Consider the following 23062-nt stretch of genomic DNA (forward strand, 5'->3'; position numbering starts at 1 on the left):
GAGTAAGTTCCTCACATGTGTTATTCTTGGTCTGAGTCCTGGTGGTCCAGTGGGTAAGAGCTAAGCTGCTAACCAAAAGGTCTGCAGTTTGAATTCATCAGCTGCTCCTTAGAAACCGTATGGGGTAGTTCTACTCAGTCCTATAGGGTTGCTAAGAGTTAGAATTCACTGGATGGCAATTGGTTTGTTTGCTTTTCAATCTTTGGCTGAAAGGTGGACTTTGTTATCAATTTATTAAATCAACTGGTAATTTGCTGGATATTTCTCATACAGGAACTTATGATGTCTTCAAATCCAGCTAATCAGGTTTAGGGAGAGAGAAACTTCTCTACCTTAGCTTCCCTGCCATTCCCACACCTTTTTCATTGATTTCCATGCCCTGTTTAAGTAACGTCACTCATCACTTCTCACTGTCTAGGTTATCTGAGCCAATTCATGGCAGTCAATTCCACCTGCGCCCTAGGATACCCTCATTTACATACTCTGCCCTGTTCCTTCACCAATGGCTGACCTCACATCTCCCCTTGAATGTCTACTAGGCATCTCAAACTTAATGTGGTTCAAACAAAATTCTTCGTCCAAGTGTCTTATCTACCTCCCAGTCTTCCTTATCTCAGCAAATGTTCTCACTATCCTCTGGGTCGTTCAGGACAAAAACCTAGAAATCATCCTTGATTTCTCTCCTTTATTCAAATCTTGCATCCAATCCATTGACATATTCTGGACTCTTGGCACTACCTTAACATAAATCCTGACTCTATCCACTTCTCACTACCTCCACCTTACATCCACCATCATCTCTTGGTTAAAACTGGACTCTATGCACCGATCTTCCCTCTTACAATCTACATAACAGCATCATTTCAGTGGCTTCTCATGGCAATTAGGAAAAATTCCCAAATCCTTCCCATGGTCTTTCATGATGCGGGGCTTGCTCACCATACTAACCTCATTTCCTAACAGTCTTCCCTCGGTTCACTCCACACTAGCCATGACTTCTTTCCTGAGCTTCCTCAAACGTGCCAAAACACTTGGTTATTTAAGGGCCTCAGAAACAACTCTTTCCTTTATTGGCAATATCCCTCCCTTCAGAACTTCATACAGCTATTCTCTCCTTTGATATAGGTCAGTTATCTCCTCAAATATCCTGCTCCCAGAAGCCTTTACTATTAATCTAAAACAGCTCACCCCACTCATTCCCTCACATGCAACTCTGTCTTATTTTCAAAATATTTAGCTCTCCTTGACATTTTTTGTTAATTATTACCTGTATTTTTTCTGGTTGAGAATATATGCAGCAAAAAATACACCAACTCAACAGTTTCTACCTGTACAATTTAATAACACTGGCTACATTCTTGAAGTTGTGCAACCATTCTTACCCTCCTTTTCTGAGTTGTTCCTCTGTCATTAACATAAACCCACTGCTCCTTAAGGTTCCTATCTAATCTTTTCAGTAGCTGTTGTCAATCTGATGCCATGTAGACAGTTCTTAAAAGAGCATATGCTCAAGGTAGACCATTTTTATTAGTTAAGTAAGCTAATGTTCTGGAGCCCTCATGGCACAGTGGTTAAGTGATACGGTAGCCAAGCAAAAGAAGAGCAGTTTGAATCCACCACCTGCAGCTTGGAAACTCTATGGGGCAGTGCTATTCTGTCTTACAGAGTCTCTGAGTTGGAATCAACAGCAACAGTTTGGTTTTTTCTTTTTCATACTTCGGTTTTAAGATGATTCAAGGGAATGCTTTTGGTGTAATGTTTAAAGATTATCTCACGGCAATAGTTTCAGGAGTTCATTCACCCTCAGTGGCTCCAAAAAGTCTAGGGTTCATTTGAAATTCTGTTCTGCATTTTCCCCCTTTTGATCAGGGCTTTTCTATGGACTCTTTGATCAAAATGTTCAGCGACAGCAGCCGGGAACCTTCTGGTTCTTCTGGTCTCATGGCATGCTAGACGTTCTTTTAAAAAACATGAGTGGATGCTGAAGGTTATCAAATACTTATTTTATTACACCTATTAATATAATCACATTTATTTTTCCTGTACATATGGCAAATTATACTGATTCATTTTCGAATGTTAAACTAACCTTGAATTCTTGGGATAGACCCAACTTGGTCATAATATATTCTTCTTTAGAGTATTGCTGGATTTGTTTTGCCTATTTATTTTTATATTTTGCATCTATGTTCATCAGTGACATTGGCCTGTAATTTTCCCATCTTCTGCTTCTCTTGTCAGGTTTTGGTATCAATATTCATTCTACAAGCTTTATAAAATGAGTTTGGGTATATATTTCATTTTATATTGAAGAATTTGTGAAATATTTCTTGAATATTTGGCAGAATTTGCAGGAAAAGCCATCTGATATGAAGTTTTCTTTTTGAGAATAGTTTGAGCTCTAATTCAATTCTATTAACAGTTGTGGAATTACTTTTGCTTCCTGTTTCTTCTTGAATCGTTGTTATTAACTTACATGGTATGATACGTTTGCCTACTTTACCTAAATTTGCAAATTTATTGGCTAATACGGTCCATAACATTCTCACATTATCTTTATGTTGTACAAGATCTGTAGTCATTTTCTTTCTAATTCCTGATATTCGTTTTTTATATCTTCATTCTTTTTCACTTGATCAATCTTGCCTAAAGTTTGTCAATTTTACTAGCATTTTCTAAGAATCAACTTTAGTCTTTGTTGATCGTCTGTTGCATTTATTCAATCATTAACAGAAACAAAAATTCCTATGAATGTTTGTTTCTGGTTTTTTCCCAACATTTTGAATGGATGTTTAACTCACTTATTTTTCAAGATTTGTTCTTTCCAATTATATTTTTAAGGCTATAAGTTTCCTATATTATATTGTCTGTACTGCACAAATTTTTATATGCACTATGTTCATAATTGTTCACTTCAAAATGTATTCTAATTTTCATTATGATGTCTTTTTTGACTCATAGTATTTTAAAATATCCGAGCACATGGAGATTTTGTATTTTCATTTTCTAAGATGGTTTTTTTTTTTTTTTAATTATGGTGTACTTACATAAAAAAAAAATGGAGATTTTGTATTTTCATTTTCTAAGATGGTTTTTTTTTTAATTATGCTGTACTTATATCCTCTATATTATTGCAGACTCTTGAAATTTGTTGAGACTTGCTTTATAACACAGTATACAGTTAATTTTTATACACACTATGTATGTGCATGAGATGAATGTATATTCTTTCATGGTTAGATAATACACACACATACACATATATCAATTTGGTATTTTTTTACATGTTAAATCTTCTGTATCCTTGATAATTTATGGACTTCTATGTTTCTGAGGGGTGTGTTAAAAATCTATTATGATTCATGATGTCAAAAGGAGCCCCAGTAGTGCAGTGGTTAAGCACTCAGCTGTTAAACCTTTTGATTTGATCCACCAACTACTCCACAGGAGAAAGATATGACCGTTCCCTTCCATAAAGATTACAGCCTTAGAAACCTTTGGAGAAGTTCTACTCCATCCTATATTCACTATGAGTCAGAATTGACTCAACAGCACACAAGAAAAAATGTATAATGTGATGGAAACTCAGAAGTACGAAGCTAAAAAGAATTGGTCCTACCTCCAGGGTCAAAGGATGAAGGACAGAGAAAACAGCAGAGACATCCAAAAGCTTGGAAAAAGGGCTGAGAGGACAATGGTTGGTGGTTTAAGGGCTTTGAAGGGCTACCATATATACTGAGGAATCTGAAGTGCAATGTTCTTGCCTAAGGATGAAGATATGCTCATAAAGATCCTGACAAAGCTTTAGGCTTGCACCTCTGGCTGATCTTTGGGCTCCATGGGGGCAGGAAGTGAAGGCTAGGTCAGAGTTTTAGGCACTCTTGCTTAGCATTGAAAGAACGCGCCAGTTCAGAGCCAATCTGCAAAGACTGGGATAATGTTACTTTTTCTTTTTGGCTACAAGCATTTAAAGAAAGCACTGTCAGGTCATGAACTGACTGCTGAGATAACAGAACAGAACTTCAGTGTCCACACATGAGAAGACATACAATCTCTGCAGAAATAGTTTGGAAACATCACTAAGCAAATGGATGACTGGCCCTCAACAATTAAAAAAAAAAAAAAAAGCAAACCCTAATGACAGGAGGGAATCTGATTTCCAGAGTTACATTATAATATTTAAGATATCCAGTTTGCAACACACTATTCTAAGTCATAAAAAGAAAAAAGAAAAGGATGGTTCATTTGTTAAGAAGAAAGAAAGAAGAGAAATGAACAGAAAGCATCCCTAAGGAAACACAGATATTGGGATTACTAGACAAAGATTTTAAACCAATTGTCTTAAATTTCCTCAAAGAGCTAAACAAACCATAGACACACACACAAAAAAAGGAAACCAAGAGAAGAATGTATGAACAAGTAGAAAACATTAATAAAGAAATATTATACAAAAGAACCAAATAGAAATTATAGAGCTGAAAAGTAGAATAGCTGAAATAAAATTTTCATTAGAGGAGCTCAACAGCAGATTTGAGCAAGAAAGCAGGAAAATGTAAACTTGAAAAAGCACAACTGAAATTGTTCTAACTGAGGAGCATAAAGGAAGAAGAATGAAGAAAATGAACAGAGCCTAAGGGACCTGCGGGACAACATCAAGCATACCAACATACTCATTAAGGAGTCCCAGAAAGGAAAGAAAGATGAAAGGACAGAAAGAATATTTAAAAATGTAATGACTGGAAGTTTCCCAAATGTCACCTAGATATCCAAGAAGCTCAATAAACTCAAAGGACAGTAAATACATAGATATCCACAGACAGACATAATCAAAATGTCAAAAGACGAAGATAGAAACTTGAAAGCAGCGACAGATAAGTGACCCCTAATGTACAAAAAATTTTTTTTTTTAATGTACAAGAGAGTCTCAACAAGTTTAACTGTTGATTTTTCATCAGAAACCATTGAGACAAGAAAATAGTCGAATGATGTATTTAAGGTACTGGAAAAAAAATACAGAAACAAAACTATGAACCAAGATGTCAATATCTAGCAAAACTATCTTTCAAAAATGAAGGTGAAATTAAGACATGCCCAGATACACAAAACCTGAGGGAGTATGTTAGCAGCAGAACTGCCTTATGAGAAATGCTACAGGGAATCATCCTGGCTGGCACGGAAGGACACTAGACAGTAACTTGAAGCCATAAAAAGAAACGAAGACTCTGTAAAGGTAACTACTTAGATAAAACAAAGTCAGTAATATTTTTATATCACGCCTCTCTTTTTCTCATATATGATTTAAAGCACAAATGCATAAAAATACTTATACATCTCTCTTAACGGACACACAATGTATAAAGATGCAATTTTTGTAACAGCAACGTAAGTAGGGGAGGTAACTGAGATGAATAAAAGCAGAATGTTGTATACTGTTGAAGCTAAATTTGTATTAATTAAAAGAAGATTGTTATAAACATAAGATATTAATTGTAATCCTCATGATCACCACTAAGAAGTTAAAAAATATAAGGAAAGGAAATAAGGAGAGGATCAAAATTGTACACTTGAAAAAAATCAGTCAAACACAAAAGTGGACGGTAGTGAAGAAAATGAGAAACAAAATACGTATATGACCTACTACAAAGTAGAAGACATAAGTCCTTCCTTATCATTAATCGCTCTAAATTTAAATAGATTAAATTCACAATTGGGATCATTAAAGTTGTGTGTCAACTTTGTTGGACCATGATTCTCAGTGCTTTGGCAGTTATGATGTAGTTTAGCAGTCGTATAACTATGCAATCATTTCCATGATGAGATGTGATATAATGTGATTACCTCCATGATGGGATCTGCTGTGAGTAGCCAATCAGATCTAAGGGAGTTTCCTCGGGGGTGTGGACTGCATCCAATATAGGTGGACTTTCTGGCAAGGCTCTTGAGTTTTTGCTCACTCGGAATCCTGCAGCTGGCTCCTCTTCATCTGATCTCAAGATTTTGGGACTTGAACTCTCAGCTTACCTTCCAATTTTGGGATTCACCAGCCTCCGCAGTCTGTGAGCCACGGCCTGCCAGCTTACCTGCCGATCTTGAGATCTGTCAGCCTTTGCAGCCTGTGAGCCACAGACCTGTTGTATGACCTGCAGATCTTGAGTTCTGCAGTCCCTGCATCTATGTGAGTCAGGAGAAGCCACAAGCCTGACCCATGGACTTGAGACTTACCAGCCTCTACAGCCTCGTGAGCCATTTTCTTGATATAAAGCTATTTATATATAAATATATATATATACACCTCACTGGTTTTGTTTCTCTAGAGAACCCAGCCTAAGATACCAATTAAAAGACAAACATTGGCAGAATGCATAAAAAAATCATTCGATTGCTATCAAGCTGATCTGACTCATGGTGACCCCTCCCCTCATGTGTGTCAGAGTAGTACTGACACACAAGTGTGTCAGTTCAATGGCTAATTTTTCAAAAGTAGATCACCAAGCCTTTCTTCCAAAGTGCCTCTGGGTGGACTCAAACCTCCAACATTTTGGTTAGCAGCTGAATGCATTAACCGTTTGTACCTCCCAAGGACTACAACATGTATCTATGTTTATTTCTGTATTACTTCTCTTTATACTATATACATACATACACACATACACACACATAGACATCCATGAGTGGTTCATACAGATGCTTTGGACTTCAGCTAGCAGGGCTCTAGTAATTATTGATAGAAAAGTACTGATACCAGTTATAAATGCGTATTTGTCCATTTCCCCTTTCAGATTTATTAGTTTTTGTATTTTGGAGCCCTGTTGTTAGACACATACACATTTAGGAGTGTTGTATCTTTTTGGAGAATTGAACGTTTATTATGTTATGTCTCTACTTATTCCCAATAATACTCCTTTTTCTGAAGTATAATTTGTCTGATATTAATACAGCCACTGCAGTAGAACTGGATAATTTTCAACCATTTCAATAGGTAGCATAAGATCAAGAACTGATGGTATAAAAGGAAGAAATCGAAGCTGCATTGAAGGCATTGGTGAAAAACTATCCTCTCTCCACCATCTTCACTAACCCTGACACCAACTGTCCCTCACACAGCACTCCCTACTTCTCTGCTGGGTTCAATAACTCATTGCAATGGCCACACAGAACTCATAGTCCATATTCACGATTATGGGGTTTATTAGGGAAGTAACAGTTATAGCTCAGGCTCAAAGACACTCAGAATACAGTTCTTCTATCAGGACAGCCTCTTCCCTCCTGTGCTGATAGGCGTGCCTCTGCCTGGCCTTGGGCCGGCCTCTCTCCAAAGGCACTCAGCTTTCCTTCTCCATGGGCCATCATCTCCTATAGCCAGGTCCCTGTTGCTCGGTCTCTCCTGCCATGGCATCTTACCATCTTCAGGGTTACAGCTTCCTCTCTCTATCTCAGTCTCTTGCTTCTAGGAGCTTCTCAGTGCAGGGATCTCAGGTCCATAATATACGCTCGGCTCTTGGCTGTTCTTCCTTGATGGGAGTTGAATCCTCCTCTTTGCTCTGGAACTGGTTCTCTTTGAAGGGAAAATAAACAATCCCCTTGGTGAGCCACAATTACCCTATCACACAGTCCTGCCCAAGCACCAGGGTGGATGTTATAAGACCATGGCTAGAAAGGCCACACAAAGTAAACAATCACATCACAGTACCTTGGACTCATTTTTCAAGTGAAGTACCAAAAATCCCACACAAACAGATTGGTAAAGAATATAATCAACAGCAAGAACATTTTCATACTTATGTTTTCTGTATTTGGAAGAAATCTATAGCACTATTCTTATTTTGCCAATTCACAGGGATCACAGAGATTAGTGGTAGATGTTGCAGTACCAGAAAACTCTCTGGTGAAACAGTCTGTGAGCAGTCTTACAAACATGGATATTCCACTAGAGTCAAAAGAATGACGTTACATATCATCAAAGAGAACATTTCAAGATCTAGCCTGAAGTACAATGTTGTCACTAATAGGCTAAAATCCATACACTTACAAGGAAGACTAGTTTATACGACTATTCAAATTTATGCACCAACCACTAATGCCAAAGATAAAGAAATTGAAGATTTTAAACAACTTCTGCAGCCTGAAATTGATCAAACATGCAATCAAGATGCATTGATAATTACTGGTCATTAGAATGTTAAAGTTGGAAACAAAGAAGGAAAAGTAGTTGGAAAATACAGCATCGATGAAATAAATGACGCCAGAAATCTCATGAAAGAATTCTGCAAGACCAGTGACTCATCCACTGCAAATATTTTTTTTCACCAACATAAACGGCAGCTATACACGTGGACTTTACCAGATGGAATACACAGGAATCAAACTGACTACATCTGTGGAAAGAGAAGATGGGAAAACTCATATCATCAGTCACAACAAGGCCAGGGATCAATTGTGAAACAGACTGTCAATTGCTCATATGGGAGTTCAAGTTGAAACTGAAGAAAATTAGAATAAGTCAAAAGGGGCCAAAATATGACCTTGAGTATATCTCACCTGTATTTAGAGACCACCTCAAGAACACATTTTACGTGTTGAACACTAACGACTGAAGACCAGACGAGTTGTGGAATGACATCAAGGACATCACACATGAAGAAAGCAAGAGATCCTTTAAAAGACAGGAAAGAAAGAAAAGACCAAAACGGATGTCGGAAGAGACTCTGAACGTTGCTCTTGAATGTCGAGTAGCTAAAGTGAAAGGAAGAAATGATGAAGTTTTGAGTATTGAGACGCCACCAGTGATCCCTCTTACAAAAAAGACCAGAAAAAACAAGTGAAGCGATTATATTTATGAGAAGCTAGGAGCCCTGAACATCAAAGGTAAAGTTAGAAAATGGACTCAGCGGCAGGGGGAGGGAGAGACTATTCAGAAGTGGAGAGGAGTTACTGGACCTGAATAGCCAGGAACCCTCAGGCACCGTTCCCTGGAGCGACTGCAGTGGGGCTGGCAGTGGCGTTCCACAGGCGTTTAGCTCAGGGAAGGACAGCAAGTTGCACAGACTACTCACACCTCCAGAACAAGAGAAGAACGGCACTCTCAGCAAAAGCTAATTACTTGTGTTTATTTTACCACGCCCCCAGCCCCCAAGCCGGCTTCAGTGGCTGTCAACTTCCCTGGGCCTGAGATAGGCCCTGGTACCACTCTGAGCCATTTTTCCATCCTTGAAGAAGGTATAAGTTCACAACTGGGGGAAAGATAATCTGCCAGCTCAATTAAGCTGGGGAGCTCAGGACAGAAGCAGCTCTTGTTCAGGCACAAACAGTCCATGGGCTTTGAATACCTTTCACCCCAGCATGGACCTGTGTGGGCCCATTTCAGGAGAATAGGCCCTTGTTGCCAGACTGCAACTGTTTCACCTGAACGGTGGAAAGATGGGTATTTGATGTTTGACACTGCTTTGCCTATTAAACAGGGTCTTCACCTACCCACATCAGGGGCATAAGGACTGCTGGCTCCACCCACAATACCTAGCCACCTGTGATAGGGCTCCAAGGATAAGTAGTACCGCCCAGAACTTACAACCAAAAGCATTGGGTGCCCACTGCCCTTCTACAGAACCCACCCATGTGCTCTACAGAACAGGGATGCACTTTCCTCACAGACACTCAGAGCACAGCTGTCAGACCCCTGCCTTGATCAGAGCCTGACCCCCTACTGCAGCCAGATACTTCTGCCTACACCAATGACCCCTGCCCCTTTAAGACTGTAGGACAGAGCCCGTACCACACACTTTATGACCAACTACCTGGGCACCTGAGTTGAATCCATACAAGAAAAATAAATGAACTCCTAGGCTCATATGCCTGGTAACAGTGCTAGCCATCTGGTGATAGTACATTAGAGCTTCAAAGGTGAAAATAATCAACCTAGTGCACTCAAGCAGCTTATTTGGGTATACCAAAACTAAACAAAGCAAGAAGCTAGGATACAAAAAGCAAGCATAAAATAAACTAATACAATAACTTATAGATGGCTCAGAGACAACAGTCAATATCAAATCACATAAAGAGGCAGACACGGGGGCAGGACCAAGATGGCTCACTAGGTAGAAGATTCCGCTTATCCCTCTTGAAACAAAGACTCGAAAAAACAAGTGAACTGATTACATAAAGGACAATCTACAAACCCTGACCATCAAACACAGAACTAAGGAGTTGACCTGAGTGACGGGGGAGCGAAAAGCCACGCTGCAGCAGGGACCACTTCCAGAGCCAGTGTCCCACGCCACAGCCTTGAGCCCTCGTGGTTTCCTGGTGTCAGAGTGGTGGGGCTGATTGTGGCTTACTGAGACACGGAAGAACAGATATAGGCCCAACCCTCAGGACCAACCTCAGAGGGGACCCAGGCAGCACACACAGGCTCCACACAGACGTGGCTGACAGGGAAACGAAAAACTATAGGGAAGCAGCGACTGGTTCTGGAGCCTGGAGTGCAGCGTCCCAGAAAGGAAACCCTGGTGCTGGGCTTTGGACTAAGTGTGGGGGAGCCGATTGTGGCTTCCTGAGACGGTGTGAGCATGGACGCAGCCCTAACCCTCTGGGACAGTCTCAGCAGGGATCCAGCCACCACACACGAGCGACACAATGCTCTGGAATCTCAGAAAAAACAGTCCTCACCAAACAACATAAGTAACTTTGTATATTTTGCCAGGCTACTCTCTTCTATATATCTGATTCCACCCCTCATTGCCCCAGCCAGCTTCATTAACATTGGAATTCTCTGTGCCAGAGAGTGAAGTGCACTGCTGGATTTTTTTTCTTCTTTCTTTTCTAACCCATTCTCCTGGCCTGAGAAAAGCAGCATTTAACAATCAAAGAAAAAATCCTTCCCTGACTTCCCTAAACTGAAATAACAGTACAGAATCAGCTCCATCCAGGCATTAACAGACCCATAGTCTTTGGCTTTCACCCTACAGGTAACTAGGTGGCTATTACAATGTAAAGGCAATTCTGATAGAGATCTGACCATAATTGTTTTAGCTCAGCAGTGGAAAGGCAAGTTTTGGAGGTCAGATATCTCTCTACCTATTAAACAGAGCCCTCGCTGATCCACACCAGTGAACTGAGGGCTGAGACTCCACCCACATCACCTAGCCACCTGCTAGAGGGGTCTGAGAATAGTGACGCCTACCCAAGCATTGGGTGCCTAAGATACAGCTGCAAAGCCCACCCACCAGAGTGCTCTAGAGAATAGAGCCACACCTACCTCACTGTCACTTGAAGGAAGGCTGTCAGCATCCTGCCCTCCTCGAAATGTGACCCCATGCCACTAATAGAAACTGGTGCATACAACCATCACCACTACTCCTCTAAGATAATACGTGAGAGCCTACACCACACACTAGGTGACCAGCTATCAGGACACCTGAGCTGATTCTATTCAAGAATAGTGAATGGACTCATACACTTATATACCTGGTAACAGCTCAGGCAAGCTGGTAATAGGACGTAAGTGATTCAAAAGCTAAATCAATCACGATACCACAATCTAGTAGCCCATCTGGGTGTCTTGTAACAAAACAAAATAAGAAGATAAGACTCAGTGAGCAAATATAAAAGAAAATATTACAATATCTTATAGATGGCTCAGAGACAGCAGTCGACATCAAATCACATGAAGAAGCAGACCATGATTGCTTCTACAAACCCCCAAATCAAAGAATCAAAATCATTCCCAGATGTAGATACATTCCTAGAATTGCCAAATGTAGAATATAAAAAAATTATATACAGAATTCTTCAAGACATCAGGAATGACCTCACAAATGAAATAAGGCAATCTACAGAAAACACCAAGGAATACACGGATAAAGCAGTTAAAGATATCCAAAAGATTATTCAAGAACATAGTGAAAAAATTAATAAGCTGTAAGAATCCATAGAGAGACAGCATTCAGAAATCCAAAAGATTAACAATAAAGTCACAGAATCAGACAACTCAATAGGAAGTCACAGGAGCAGAATCGAGGAACTGGAATGCAGAGTGGGGGAGCTGGAGGATAAGACAATTGACACAAATATAGTTGAAGAAAAATCAAATAGAATTTAAAACTATGAAGAAACCCTAAGAATCATGGGGGACTCTATGAAGAGTAATTTGCGTGTGATTGGAGTTCCAGAACAGGGAGGGATAACAGAAAATACAGAGAGAACAGTGGAAGATCTGATGGCAGAAAAATTCCCTGGCATTGTGAAAGATGAAAAGATATCTACCCAAGATGCTCATCGAACCTCATACAAGATAGATCCCAAAAGAAAATCACCAAGACATATCATCAAACCTGCCAAAACCAAAGATAAAGAGAAATTTCAAAAGCACCCAAGGATAAACGAAAAGTTACCTACAAAGGAGAATCAATAAGTTTGCACTACTCGGCAGAAACCATGCAGGCAAGAAGACAATGGGATAACATATATAGAGCACTGAAAGAGGAAAAACTGTCAGCGAACAATCATATATCCAGCAAAATTCTAAAACATGAAGGTGAAATTAAGATATTTACAGATAAACACAAGCTTAGAGAATTTGCAAAAACCAAACCAAAACTGCAAGAATTACTGAAGGAAATTCTTTGGTCAGAAAATCAATAATATCAGATACCAACACAACACAAGGTCACAGAACAAAACATCCTGATATCAACCCAGATACGGAAATCACAAAAACAAAATAAGATTAATTAAAAAAATTACTCAAAACAGGGAATCATTGATGTGATTATGTAAAAGATTACGATAGTGAAAAAAGAGGGACTAAATACAGGAGGCTTAGAAATTACATATGGAGAGGAAACCAAGGTGATACAGGGCGAAACAACTTAGGTTTTTACTTACTCAAACCAGGGTAAATATTAAGGTAACCACAACAAGGTCTAACAATTCCATACTTCAAAATAAAAACCAAGATAAACATAACGACTCACCAAAATAAATTCAACTACTATAAAAAGGAAGAACACACATTCTACAAAGAAAAACTCAGCACAAAAAGGTAAATGGAAAATGAAATTGTCAAAAACAGGCATCAAAATGACAGCACTAAACTCATACTTATCTATAATTACACTTAATGTAAATGGACTAAATTCACCAATAAAGAGACAGAAAGTTGCAGACTGGATAAAAAAACACGATCAGTCTGTATGCTTCCTAAAAGAGACACGCTTTAGAGTTAAGAGACACAAATAAACCAAAACTGAAAGGATGGATAAAAATATATCAAGCAAACAACAATCAAAAAAGAGCAGGAGAGGCAATATTAATTTCCAACAAAATAGACTTTAAAATTAAATCCACCACAAAGGATAAAGAAGGACACTACATAAAGATTAAAGGGACAATTTACCAGGTACATATAACCGTATTAAATATTTATGCACCCAATGATAGGGCCGCAACATTCATAAAACAAATGTTAACAGAATTAAAAAGTGAGATAGACACCTCCACAATTATAGCAGGAGACTTCAACACAACACTCTCGGTGAAGGATAGGAAATGCAGTAAGAAGCTCAATAGAGACACGGAAGATCTAAGTGCTACAATTAAACAACTTCACTTCATAGACTTATACAGAACACTCCACCCAACAGCTGCAAACTATAATTTCTTTTCTAGTGCACATGAAACATTCTCTAGAATAGATCACATATTAGGTCATAAAACAAGCCTTTGCAGAACCCAAAACATTGAAATATTATAAAACATCTTCTCTGAACAAAAGACCATAAAAGCAAAAATCAATAACAGAAAAACCAGGGAAAAGAAATCAAATGCTTGGAAACTGCACAATGCCCTGCTCAAAAAAGACTGGGTTATGGAAGACCTTAAGGAGGGAATAAAGAAATTCACAGAATTCAACAAGACTGAAAACACTTCCTATGAAAACCTTTGGGACATGGTGAAAGCAGTGCTCAGAGGTCAATTTATATCAATAAAGGCACACATATTAAAGAAGAGCCAAAATGAAAGAACTGTCCCTACAACTTGAACAAACAGAAAGAGAGCAACAAAAGGAACTGTCAGGCACCAAAAGAAAGCAAAAAATAAAAACTACAGCAAAATTAAATGAATTAGAGAATAGAAAAACAATTGAAAGAGTTAACAAGGCCAAAAACTGCTTCTTTGAAAAAATGAACAAAATTGATAAACCATTAGCCAGACTGACTAAAGAAATACAGGAAAACAAACCAATAATCCAAATAAGAAATGGGATGGGCCATATCACAACAGATCCAACTGAAATTAAAACAATCATATCAGATTACTACAAAAAAATCGTACTCTGGCAAATTTGAAAACCTAGAAAAAATGGATGAATTCCTAGAAACACACTACCTACCTAAACTAACACAAACTGAAGTAGAACAACTAAATAGACCCATAACAATAAAAGAGATTGAAAAGGTAATCAAAACACTCCCAACAAAAAAAAGCCCTGGCCCTGATGGCTTCACTGCAAAGTTCTACCAAACTTTCAGGGAAGACTTACCACTACTACTGAAGGTATTTCAAAGCATAGAAAAGGACGGAATACTACCTAACTCCTTCTATGAAGCCAGAATAACCCTGATACCAAAACCAGCTAAAGACAACACAAAAAAAGAAAATTACAGACCTATATCCCTCATGAACATAGATGCAAAAATCCTCAACAAAATTCGAGCCAGTAGAATTCAACAACATATCAAAAAAATAATCCACCATCACCAAGTAGGATTTATACCAGGTATGCAAGGTTGGTTCAATATTAGAAAAACAATTAACGTAATCCACCACATAAAAAAAGGACAAGAACCACATAATTTTATCAATTGATACAGAAAAGGCATTTGACAAAGTCCAACACCCACTCATGATAAAAACTCTCAGCAAAATAGGAATAGAAGGAAAATTCCTCAACATAATAAAGGGTATTGATACAAAGCCAATACCCAGCATCATCCTAAATGGAGAGAGCCTGAAAGCATTTCCCTTGAGAACGGGAAACAGACAAAGATCCCCTTTATCACTGCTCTTACTCAGCATTGTGCTAGAGGTCCTAGCCAGAGCAACTGGGCTAGACAAAGAAATAAAGGGCATCCAGATTGGTAAGGAAGAAATAAAATTATCTCTATTTCCAAAGACATTATCTTATACACAGAAAACCCTGAGGAATCCTCAAGAAAACTAATAGAAGGGTTCAGCAAAGTTTCAGATTACAATACAAACACACAAAATCAGTTGGATTCCTCTATATCAACAAAAAGAACATTGAAGAGGAAATCATCAAATGAATACCATTCACATCAGCCCCCAAGAAGATAAAATACTTAGGAATAAACCTTACCAAAAATGTAAAAGAGCTATACCAAGAAAACTACAAGGTACTACTGCAAAAAAAACAAAAGGGACCTACGTAATTGGAAAAACATATCTTGCTCGTGGATAGGAAGACAACATTGTAAAATTGTCCATTCTATCAAAAGCCATCTATAGATACAATGCACTTCCGATCCAAATTCCAATGACATTTTTTAAACAGATGGAGAAACAAATCACCAACTTCATATGGAAGGGAAAGAAGCCGCGGAAAAGTAAAGCATTACTAAAAAAGAACAAAGTGGGAGGACTCACTCTGCCTGATATTAGAACAAATTATACTGTCACAGTACTCAAAACAGCCTGGTACTGGTACAGCAACAGACACATAGACCGATGGAACAATATTGAGAATCCAGATATAAATCCATCCACATATGAGCAGCTGATATTTGCCAAAGACCCAGTGTCAGTTAATTGGGGAGAAGATAGTCTTTTTAACAAAAGGTGCTGGCGTAACTGTATAGCCACCTCCAAAAAATGAAACAGGACCCCTACCACACACCATGCAAAAAACTAACTCCAAATGGATCAAAGACCTAAACATAAAATCTAAAACGATAAAGATCATGGAAGAAAAAATAGGGACAACATTAGGAGACCTAATACATGGCATAAACAGAATACAAAACATTATTAGAAATGACGAAGAGAAACCAGATAACTGGGAGCTCCTAAAAATCAAACACCTATGCTCATCTAAAGACTTCACCAAAAGAGTAAAAAGACCACCCACAGACTGGGAAAAAGTTTTCAGCTAAGACATCTCTGCCCGGTGCCTGATCTCTAAAACCTACATGACTCTGCTAAAACTCAACCACAAAAAGACAAACACCCCAATTAAAAAATGGGCAAAGGATATGAACAGACACTTCACTAAAGAAGACATTCAGGCAGCTAACAGATACATAAGGAAATGCTCTCGATCATTAGCCATTAGAGAAATGCAAATCAAAACTACAATGAGATTCCATCTCACTCCAACAAGGCTGGCATTAATCCAAAACACACAAAAAAATAAATGTTGGAGAGGCTGTGGAGAGACCGGAACACTTATATTCTGCTGGTGGGAATGTAAAATGGTATACAACCACTTTGGAAATCAATTTGGTGCTTCCTTAAAAAGCTAGAAATAGAACTACCATACAACCCAGCAATCCCACTCCTCGGAATATATCCTACAGAAATAAGAGCTTTTACACAAATAGATACATGCACTTCCACGTTTATTGCAGCACTGTTTACAATAGCAAAAAGATGGAACCAACCAAGGTGCCCATCAATGGATGAATGGATAAATAAATTATGCTATATTCACACAATGGAATACTGCACATCAACAAAGAACAGTGACGAATCTGTGAAACACTTCATAACATGGAGAAACCTGGAAGGCATTATGCTGAGTGAAATTAGTAGCAAAAGGTCAAATATTGTATAAGACCACTATTATAAGATCTTGAGAAATAGTCTAAACTGAGAAGAACATATTCCTTTGTTGTTATGAGGGGGGGAGGCAGGGAGGGTAGGAGAGGGGTATTTACTAAAGAGATAGACAAGAACTACTTTCGGTGAATGGAAGAACAACACTCAACACAGTGGAGGTCAGCACAACTGGACTAAACCAAAGCAAAGAAGTTTCCTGAATAAACTGAATGCTTCGAAGGTCAGCAAAGCAGGGGCAGAGGTTTGGGGACCATGGTTTTAGGGGACATCTAAGTCAACTGGCATAATAAAATCTATTAAGAAAACATTCTGCATCCCACTTTGAAGAGTGGCATCTGGAATCTTAAATGCTAGCAAGCAGCCATCTCAGATGCATCAATGATTCTCAGCCCACCTGGATCAAGGGAGAATGGAGAACACCAAGAACATAAGATAATAACGAGCCCAAGAGACAGAAAGGACTACATGAACTAGAGACTACATCATCCTGAGATCAGAAGAACTAGACTGTGCCGGGCCACAACCAATGACTGCCCTGACGGGGAACATAACAGAGATCCCTTGAGGGAGCAGAACAGTGGGATGCAGACCCCAAATTCTCATAAAAAGACCAGACTTAATGGTCTGACTGAAACTGGAAGGACCCCAGTGATCATGGCCCCCACACCTTCCGTTTACCCACTACGGGAACCATCCCCAAAGCCAGTTCATCAGACATGGGTTGGACTAGACAACGGGTTGGAGAGGGATGCTGGTGAGGCGTGAGCTACTTGGTTTGGGTGGACACTTGAGACTATGTTGGCATCTCCTGCCTGGAAGGGAGATGGGTGGGTAGAGGGGCTTAGAAACTGGCAAAATGGTCACGGAAAGAAAGAGTGGAAGGAGGGAGTGGGCTGTCCCATTGGGGGGAAAGTAATTGGGAATATGTAACAAGTTGTGTATAAGTTTTTATGTGAGAGACTGCCTTGATTTGTAAACTTTCACTTAAAACACAATAAAAATTATTAAAATAAAAAAAAAAGAAGCTGACCCATGATTGCTTCAACAAGCTCTCAGAACTAAGACTCAAGGAATCTTCTCGATGAAGGTGCAATCCTGGAATTACCGGATACAGAATACAAAAGATTAATATACAGAACTCTCAAAGATATCAGGAAGGAAATGAGGCAAAATACAGAACAAGCCAAGGAACACAAAGATAAAGCAGCTGAAGAAATTAAAAAGGTTACTCAAGCACATAATTAAAAATTTAATAAGCTGCAAGAAACCATAGAGAGACTGCAATCAGAAATTCAGAAGATTAACAATAAAATTACAGAGTTAGAAAACTCGATAGAAAGTAAGAAGAGCACAACTGAAGAACTGGAAGGCAGAATTACTGAGATAGAAGATAAAACTCTTGGGACCAATATATTTGAAAAGAAACCAGATAAAAGAATTTTAAATGAAGAAATCCAAAGAATCATGTGGGACTTTATCAAGAGAAATAACTATGAGTGATTGCAGTACCAGAACAGGGAGGGCTAACAGAAAATACACAGGGAACTGTTGAAGATTTGTTGGCAGAAAACTTCCCTGATATCATGAAAGATGCTCATCAAATTCCACATAAGGTGATCTCAAAAGAAAGTGACCGAGACATATAATAATCAAACTTGCCAAAATCAAACATAAAGAGAATTTTAAGAGAGGCTAGGGATAAAGGAAGTCACCAACAAAGGAGAGTAAATAATGATAAACTTGGACTACTCAGCAGAAATCATGGAGGCAAGAAGGCAATGGGATGACTTATACAAAATATTGAAGGAAAAAAATTGCCAACCAGGAATCAAACCATAACCCTGGCCCTCTGGCCTTAGCCCTCTAACTCTAGCCCCTAAGCCCTAAGTCCCAAAGCCCCTAAGGCCCTAAGCCCTTAGGTCCTAACCCCCAAGGCCCTAAACTCTAACCCTAACCCAAACTCTAACCCCTATACCCTAAACCCTAAACCCTAACACCTAACCCCTAACCACCCTAACCTTAACGACCCTAACCCTAACCCTAACACTCGAACCCTAACCCTCTAACGCTAACCTGAAACCCTAACCCTCTAACTCTAACCCTCTAACCCTAGCCCTCTAATCCTAGCCCTAAACCTAACCCCAACCCCCAAACCCAACGCCAAACCCTAAACCTCAAATCCCTAGCCCTAAACCTAAGAATGAGTCTAAGCCTAACCCTATCACTTAACCCTAAACTGTAAACCCTAACACTTAAAACCCTAACACCCTTACCCCTAACACATTCAACCCTAACACCCTAAATGCCAAAACCCTAAACACTAACACCCTTAACCCCAACCCCTAAACCCTAAACTTAAACGCTAAACCATCTAACCCTCTAACCCTAATACCCTAACACTAAACCCTAAACCCTAACCCCAGCCCCCAGCCCTAACCCTCACTCTAAGCCTTAAACCCTAAACCTTAAGTCCTAAACCCTAGGCTCTAAGCCCTAAGCCCTAAACCCTAAGTCCTGAAATCCTAAACTCTAAGCCTTAAGCCCTAAACATAACCCTCTAACCCTAAACCCTAAAACCTTACCCCAGACCCATCCCACACCCCTAAACCTGAACCCCTAAACCCTAGCCCTAACCCCTAACCCTAAACCTCTAAACCATACCCCTAATCTTCTAACCCTAAACCTCCAACCCTAACCCTCTAACCCTAACTCTCTAACCCTAACCACAACACCAACCCCAACCTCTGAACTCTGAAACCCTAACCCCCTAACCCTAAGCCTCTGAACCCTAAGCCTAAACCCTCTAACCCTAAACCCTAACCTTTACCCCCTCACACCCTCACCTTCTCACTCCCTCACTCTATAATCTTCTCAACCTCTAACCCCCTCACCCTCTAACCCCTCACCCTCTAACTCCCTCAATCTCTAACCCCCAAACCTCTAACACCCACTCTCTTACCCCAAACCACATATCCCAAACAAACCCAACACCAACCCCAACCCTAAACCTAAATCCTGACCCCTAAAACCTAACCCAAACCCTACCGACTAAACCCCAAAACCCTAAACCCCCAAAACTGTAAACCCCAAACTGCAACCCCTAACACCTAACCTGTAAATCCAAACTCTAACCTCAAACCCTAAACCTAACCCTAACACCTAACCCCAACCGAAAAACCCTAACCCAAACCCTAACAACCCTAACCCTAACATCCCTAACCCCAAAACCCTAACCCCAACCCCTAACCCCAAACCCTAACAACCAGAACTCTAACAACCCTAACCCTAACATCCCGAACCTCAAACCCTAACCCTTTTTGTTAGCAGCCGTAGCACTTAACCACTAGCCACCAGGGTTTCCATGAGCAGTCACAGGAATAGACATATGCACACCCGTGTTCACTGCGACATTATTCACAGTAGCAAAAAGATGGAAACAACCTAAGTGCTCATCCACGGAGGAATGGATAAACAAACTACGGTACATACACACAGTGGAACACTACACGACAACGAAGACCAATGATGAATCTCTGAAACATCTCACACCATGGATGAATCTGGAGCGCATCATGCTGACTAAGTCAATCACAAAACGACATATACACTAAGAGACCACTATCATAAAAACTCATGAAAACATTTACACACAGAAACAATCCTTGATGTTCACCAGGCAGACGGAGAGTGGGTAGAGAAAAGCTAACTAAATAATAACCAAAAAAAAACAAACCACCGCCGTCGAGTCGATTCCAGCTCATAGAGACCCTATAGGACAGATTAGAACTGCCCCATAGAGTTTCCAAGGAGCGCCTGGTGGATTCGAACTGCAGACCTTTGGTTAGCACTGGTGGGTCTTAACCACTATGCCATCAGGGTTTCCAACCAAACGACAGATATGTGGTAACTCTGGTGAAGGAAGAGACGGTACACAAGACTGGGAATCAACCTCAGCCTCACTCTAACCCTAACCATAACCCTAAACCACTTGTGCCCTAGCCTAGTAACCCCAGCCCTAACCCCGACCCCAGCCACCTAAAACCTATACCCCTAAACCTAACTCCCAAACCTCTAACCCCCCAACCTGAACCCCTAACACCAAACCCTAACCCCTAACCCTAATCCTCTAACCCTTCTGCATCTCTGGGCCTCTCGACTCTCCGTCTATTTTCTCCCTCCAAATCCTACTAACACTCAGTGGAATTTTGAAGTTTCAGCTGTGCTTTGCTTCTTGTTGTCTCCACCGGTCCCATCAAGGCACTGCATCATTTATTTGCTCTGCTTCACTATTGAGTTCCAAAACCATGGCTTAGAATCACCTGACACTGAACCTCAGCGATTGGGCGCAAGGCCGCGAGAGGGCGTGCGCACCGCCGGTTCTGTTCTGCCCACCAGACCCTCCGAGCATGGGAACCTCCTGGACCTAAGACGGGATGAACTGGGTACCGCTCCAGTGGCGACAGCAGAAGCTTTTCTTCCCGAGGGACCCAACGCCCCAGGGCGCTCTCTCAATACTCCCATTAATGCTATGATTATCCTAACCCACTCCGTCTGTGAGACCTAGTGGGTCCTCGACCAGGCCCAGCCTTCAAGACCCGCACTCCCCTGCCGTGGTCATGTACAGGAACCTGCAGGGCCGCGCCCTCCCCGCCCAAGCTCTGCCCCTCCACACCCTGATGCCCTGCAGGCCTCTACTAGGTCCCCGCCCAGGGGAGAGCTGTCGCCCCGCACGGGGGGGTGGGCCACGAGGAAACATTCGGAAACCACCCCCCAGGCACGAAGCCGACTGCCCCTATTGAGACCGTGTGAGCAGGGCTGCCCCGCCGACTGGAGCCTGCAGGGAGGGCATCACTCACATTTGTCAGCTTCTCATCGCCCTCTGGGCTCAGGGTCCCAGAGCAGCCAACCCCCCCCAGGGGGGGGGCGGTCAGTCCGCAGGGGCTGGAAGATCGGGTTGGTGCCCATGGCTGGAGCGCTTAAAACCCTTACAAGCCCTCATAAACCGTCAGCTCCAGACCTTCAAATGTCAGCCCGAGAGACACCTAATCTCCAACCTAAAAAAAAAAACCACACCTGTTGCCATCGAGTCAATTCTGACTCATAGAGACCCTATAGGACAGAGTAGAACTGCCCCACAGAGCTTCCAAGGAGCGCCTGGTGGATTCAAACTGCCAACCTTTTGGCTAGCAGCCTTAGCACTTAACCACTACGCCACCAGGGTAACCCACTGAACCCACTGCCACCAGGGTAGAGGCTCCAAATCCCACCAGTTTGAGGAACCCTCAAATCCCCTCAGCACCAGAGACCGCGTCCACAGCTACCGCTACACAGCGCCGCACAAACGTTTAAGTTAACAAACAACATGGGCGCTCAGGACCCCTTCCTGCTACCCCCACCCCCGCCACCCAGAGGGGGAGCGGGACCCGGCACCCACACTGTTAACACACACTGAATCGCTGCTGCTTCCACAAGGAGTAGGATCCCCGCGCTGCTCCACAGATTCCCAGGACCCCTTCCTTTCCAGGTGGGGCTGGGGCCGCGCCGACGCCCCAGCCCCGAGAGTAGACCAGCCGGGCGCGGGCGCGGGCGCGGGGTGCCTCAGCCTCCCAGGCACAGCGCCCAAAACAGTAAGGGGCAGCGGGGCCTTGGGCGGGGGATCGCTCTCTCCCCGCCCCTGGCACCCTACGGAGTCTGGTGGGGGTGGGACGACGAACGGGGGCGAGTGCCCCGTCCTCAGTCTGGAGTCTCACCCCCCCGGGCGAACTCTGGGCCTTCGTTTCCCCCCCCCCGGCACAGGGAGCAGGTGGGGGGCGGGGGGGCAGGCGCCCATCCCCCAGCTTGGCCCGCAAACCCGCCCAGGCAGAGTAGGGACCTTGGCGCAGCCCTGGACACGGCCTTTCTCCCCAAGCCCTTCAAGCCCCCAGGCCCGAGGGCACTCCGCAGCTGGATCCCGCAGCTGGATCCCCCCCCCCCGCAAATCCATGGGGATGAAATTTCGCAGACCAGCTGCGTCTCCCGGGCCAGAGGCTCCCTCTCGCAGCCCCTAGAGTGGCTGCGTCCGCCCGGCCCCGCACCGCGTCCGCCCCTGGGGATCACTCGGGACGGGGTACGCCGGAGGGGGCGATGCCAGCTGCTAACCCAACCTCCGGACTCCCCAACCTCTGGAGCCCACAGACTGCTGGGACTGGGAACCGCCCTCCTGGCGCCTTCC

General features: G+C 41.8%; 1 long non-coding RNA gene across 1 annotated transcript in view; it reads right to left on the minus strand.

The window, feature by feature from the left end:
- The window catches only part of LOC135229455 (uncharacterized), a 43618-nt gene extending 29307 nt beyond the window's left edge, over nucleotides 1-14311 (minus strand). Inside the window, exon 1 of the long non-coding RNA XR_010320160.1 lies at nucleotides 7402-14311. This is a non-coding gene — a long non-coding RNA (uncharacterized LOC135229455). The remainder of the gene's footprint in view (nucleotides 1-7401) is intronic.
- Between the last annotated feature and the right edge of the window lie 8751 nt (nucleotides 14312-23062).

This window comes from Loxodonta africana, unplaced genomic scaffold (genome assembly GCF_030014295.1).
Source record: "Loxodonta africana isolate mLoxAfr1 unplaced genomic scaffold, mLoxAfr1.hap2 scaffold_302, whole genome shotgun sequence".
In the NCBI taxonomy this organism is placed as follows: Eukaryota; Metazoa; Chordata; class Mammalia; order Proboscidea; family Elephantidae; genus Loxodonta; species Loxodonta africana.